This window comes from Theobroma cacao, chromosome 4 (genome assembly GCF_000208745.1).
Source record: "Theobroma cacao cultivar B97-61/B2 chromosome 4, Criollo_cocoa_genome_V2, whole genome shotgun sequence".
Classification (NCBI taxonomy): domain Eukaryota; kingdom Viridiplantae; phylum Streptophyta; class Magnoliopsida; order Malvales; family Malvaceae; genus Theobroma; species Theobroma cacao.
This window is the reverse complement of record NC_030853.1, coordinates 9,056,546-9,062,243: the sequence shown is the minus strand read 5'-3', so window position 1 is coordinate 9,062,243 and position 5,698 is coordinate 9,056,546.

Genomic DNA, 5,698 nt, shown 5'->3' with positions numbered 1-5,698 from the left:
AAATGAGTTAAGTTTAAAATGAGGGGTTTTTAATATGAATGGAACTAAATTGCATTGTTTTGAAACAAGTGCATCATGATTTTAAATTCTCCCTTGTTGTTGTTGCTTGTTCCCTTCCTTGTTCACTCACTGGGTTTATACTCACCATTTCTAAATTCATGTTTCCAGATCATGAGGTAGCCGGTAACTAGGCGAGGTGTCCTTGTAGACTTGTGTCCATCTTTTGGTAGGTGTCTCGGCATTCGGTAGCTATATATTCATCCGAGTCACTCCGTTGGAAGTCGAGTGTTATTTTGTTTTGTATAGACGAACTTAATGTAAATTATTAGAATACATGTTGTAGACATTGTATGTAAATTTTTAACGAGTAATTCCAGTACGAGTTGGCAATGTATATCACTCTTTTGATTCAAAGTTATGAAATATGATTTAGCGATATTATATGGAATTATAAGTAAGATAAATAATAGGCTTGCTTGGATTTAGTGGATTACGTCCATTGGACCCTTGTGCTGGTCATGACCCAAAATTTGGGTCGTGACACACATCAATTTGACTTATGTAGTGAAAGACATACTTGAAATACCATAACATGTGCAGTGGAAGTCTACACCTTGAATGCATTATTCTTCATAAATTATCACCCTTTGTATAGCAAACCTACAAAAGCAACAACCTAACTTAAATAATAACTAAGATTAAAGCAAAATATCACAAATTAACTTAAAGCAAATGAACCCAACATAATTTACTAAAATAAAATAAATGACTAAAAATAACTTATTCCTAACTTAATTCTCAAGAACTTAGACAAAATACACCTAAAATTGTGACCAAATAACTCTATGAAATAGAGTTATCATGCATCGTTAGTCAAGGCTACCAACTGCATTAAGAAGTGGGCTGCTCAATCTTGGAGAAAAGTAAGTTTCAAGGTTGGAGACTTTGTACTAGTTAAACTATACATAGTACTAAAAAACAAAGGACTCTAAAAGGGATTGTTGAGAGCATACAAGGGGGCTTACAGAGTGACCAAACGTATTGGTATCATAGCATAGAAACTTGATGTGCCACCTAAGTCGAAACTCCATCCGGTCTTTCATGTGAGTGTGTTGAAGCCGGATCAAGCCGACAAAGAGGATCTAAGCCACTGGAAAAGTCAAAGAGCACCAATGGGCGTACATTTAGCACACGAGAATGAGGTAGACATCATTCTCATTAACAAGGTGTTACGGCAACAAAACTACATGCCACAAGACTAGTACTTAGTGAAGTGAAAGGGAATGCTAGAAGAGGAAGCTAGTTGGGAACTGGTAGAAGATTTGTGGTAGTTTCAAGACTCTATAGAGGCATTCCACTTTTCAACGAAGGTGTTGTTGGAATCAACTGGGGGAGAATGACACGACACATGAGTCCAACCTAGCCAACCATCAAGCTAGCATCTAGATAGGGGTTTCCACATGCGTAACACACAATAGCAACTTGGGTTTCACAAGCTAGGTGCCTCAATAGGCCTAACACGCAAGTCTCACGCATGTTAAGGTTGCATGCAGATCCCCTACGCGTAGGCAAGCTGTATGCCATGTGTTTGACTATATATATGTAGATAAATGGGCACTTAGGCAAATTTTAAAGAAATATGTGAAAAATCCCATAGTTTAAGGTTTTGATTTAAGTTTGATGTTAAATTTGTAAATTTATATGCATGGGATTAAGTTAAATGAATGATTTGATGTGTGATATTAACAAAAAATGATTTTGACGGTGTTAAACCAGTATTTTTGGAAAATTTGGAAGCTTAAAACTACCTACAAGGGAAGATGTGCTGATACATTTTGAACCAAAGAGCACCCAAGACCATTCTGCCTGAAATGCATCAATACATTGCCTCAATGTATTGATGCATGTACTCAAAATTAGGGTAGATGTATCAATATATCACTAAGAAAAGCAAAAATAAAAAAGGGTTTCAGGCCATTTTTGCCTTATCTCACTCTCAACTATTTCTTTCCCTTTCTCTCTCTAGAAAACTCAAAACCATAACCTCCAAATTGATTTTTAAAGCAATTTAAAGATATTTGGAGATTGAAAAACTATCCTAGGGGTGAAATTTATTTTTTTTACTGTTTATTTATTAATTTAATTAGTTAATAACTTCAAAATCTGATTTTTCTCCAGATTTGGTAATTTTCCCTCTTTGGCTTGGATTAGAGAATTTTGAGCTAACATTCATGCAATATAGCTTCTAAGGTATGGGTTTAGCTCATTAATGAAGGATTTGAGCTTAGATAGTTGGATTGCTAAGATTTGGTTAATTGTGGACAAGTTGGCACTTTTCAAGAGCTAGGATTTTAATTAACAATTGGATGTTTTGATGTGTTCTAAGGAGGAAATGAAGTAATTAGATGCGTAGGTGAGCTAAAGGGTGATTGGAGGCTAAAGTTAAGCTCGATGGTGGGATTATCTCTAAATTGTCATTGTGACTAAGTTTGAATTAAAATGCATGTGATGCATGGCGCCTTGATGGAGGTGTTGCCATGCTATTAGAATGTGTGTATGTATATATATGTATATATATGATTACTTAGATGTAAGTGCCTAGGCTAGAGAACCAACCTATGGAATGGGTGTTTGTGTGCTGTGATGTGAGCCACATGGGTGGCCTATGCTATGTGTGTCTAGACTAGAATGTCTAGAGGCTATAATGAACCCTAAGAGTAGATTTCCCTAGGCAAAGGTTATATTATGAGAATTTGATCCAATGATGCCTTAGAGATTTAGAGGCATTTAGAACCTAACTAAGCTTAAAGACGATTGAAGCTCGATAAATGTAAATTGAGGTTTAATAAGAAAAATGTGAATGATGAAGGCATGATGGCCTTATTTGTGGATTTGTGTTTCTGTCCGAGGAATGAATTCAGAACGTTGATCTGATTTGTAGATGAGTAGAGTTTCAGTCCCCTATGACTATGTGTGCCTACAAAGATGGTGATAAGTAGGGACGATGGTATTAGGCTCACTTGTGATTCCCACTTGTAGTGCTTTGGTACCACCCGTTTGAGAATACTCCGAATGATGCTGATCATCGGGAGATTACTCTAGTCGATGATATGATTGTTCGTCAGCTGATTTGACGCTGTGCGTGATTTGTTTTCCATCTGTTGCTTCAACATGCACGTGATTTGCTCTCTGTCAGTGGCTTTACCCTGGGCGTGATTTGATTCCTACCTATTGGGCACCTAGCATGATTTAACTATGCCTAAAGGAGGACCACTCATTGACTTGATTCATATATGAAGTGAGATAGTCGTGAGAGCCTTAGATAAAGATGATATGATTCTAATGTGGTACTTCGACAACTAGAGTGTGCCATGGAGAATGGTTTAAATAACTTTGATCAGCTTTGAGGATACGCCTAATGATATGTATGCTGACATTTGGAGACATTAAAGATGATGATATACCCTCATATTGGAGACTTAAGGATAATGATATGCCCTATGTTTGGAGATGTTCCATGAGATGGAATTTACATTGCCTTAATTATGAATTGGGAAGACAACCCCGATAATGGCTCTAACTTGGAAATCTTCTCAAACATCTTTATGGCAAAGATGAACAAAGGAAGAACTAAAAGAAAGGTTTCCTTGACAAAGTTAAAGAAGAAGAAGCTTATAGAATCTTTTACTTTGCCAAAGTTTATAATTAAGTTAAAAGTTACTATTATTGTATTAACATCAAAAGTATTCAATACTAGATATTGAATGCATTTAAGTAATGACATAAAGCACAAAACAATAATAGTAAGTCAATGCTCAATATAAATGTCAAGAAAATTGATTGCATAGATATTGATTATGGTATTTGAGTTTTGGTCATTGAAGTAAAAATTAGAGTATGAAGATACTTAGATCCTTTTGATTGGGAATCATAAAGAAGCTAGTAATTTTCATATGACCAAATCAATTTTCACACAAAAGTGAATGACTTGGTATGTTCAAAAGGTCTTATACATATAGATGTATATAGACCATTGAGCATAAAATGTTATGGAAAATGTTCCTAATTCATTAAGTTTATATAAGACCAAATTAAGATTTTGTCTTGTGTACTTAAAGAAATAAAATTTAAAACCTTGAAATGATCAGAGAATTCAAATATAAGATCATATGAGCTATATAATATGAATTTTATTAACATAAGATCTCAGTGAAGATTACTCTTACTTATTAATTAATCATTCAAAAGATGAATGCAGATACATGTGAAATGGAACTTTCTTATGAATAAAACATAGAGATGTTTATTCAAAGAAGAAAGCAAATTCATATAGTGATATGATTTGGTCCATATCTCTCCAATATATATGTAGCCAATTATATTATTCCAAACCAATATGATTCCAAGCATACATTGAGATGTATGTATGTAACATCACGAAAAATTCAAAAGAGTTCGAATATTACTCTCACAAGGATTTTCGATTTAGTGGGAGCATGATGACATTAAGAAAGGAGTTTTTTTAGTATTACATGGTTACATTGGAATCTAACTCTTAAGATTTTGCAAAGAGATGCATAATCATATGCATGAGAACTCCATGGATTTAGTAGGATACATTGGAGATGTATTATTTATATGAGATGAACTACTAAATATGTTTTTTGTTGGAGTTATACAATTTGTTCTATAAAATGGGATCTAAAGTGTTGGATTTAATAAAATGTACAAGTGTACTTATCTCATACATGTAGAGAGGTTGGTAGGAGTGAATACAATTCTTTGGTGATACAATTACATGGGATGCAATGTGCATACAACGAAAGTGCCAAAATTTAAAAGGGATAGATGGCACAATGAAAAGTGACAAATGCATATGATGGATACAGCATATTATAGTTGGAATGGTTCCAAAGAAAGAAAGAGGAGTATGTACATGAATATAATTAAAGTCATATACATTTTATTAAAAAGGGCTATAATAGGAAGATACTTAGATCGTTAGTCCATGGAACTAATAAAGGGTTCTGAACATTATTAATGTAACAATTGAGCCATACTAGTAGTACCTGTCTCTCATTGGATCTAGATATAGTAATATGACATAATGTTATACATGGACATCATGAAGATAGATAAAAGTAATTAACCACATTGAAGGGTACAAACTAGTCTACATGGAGATACAATTGCTAGATGGATTGAATCCACATACGATGAGGTAGCAATTGGCTTTGTGCTGGTGGGAGATGTTGGGTTGAGCCCTGCAACCAATTAGGATTCATTAAGGCTTGATTCCAATCATGCAACAATATCATTCATGTTGAATGATTAGAGGTTTTCCTTCATCAATAAGGCATCAATTATAATGAGTTATAAGTCTAATTGGATGAAGTCCATGAGATTAATATGTCTTACTGTTAGCTTTAAAATTATTACAGTTTTGATTATGACAAAATGATGAAATTTGCTTGAATATTATTTGAGTAATCTTTGATAAATTCTTGAAATGATTTAACTCCCATACATTTGTTCTTACATAGACATCAGCTTGACTCTTTAAGTTATTGAACTATATCTATAAGCTTGTATGACTTAAGTATATGAGTGCTTATGATTTCTATTCATTAAACTTTGATTTAAAGATTAAAGGAAAATCTAGATGCACTCATTAAGGGGGAGTTTTGAATATCTTTTT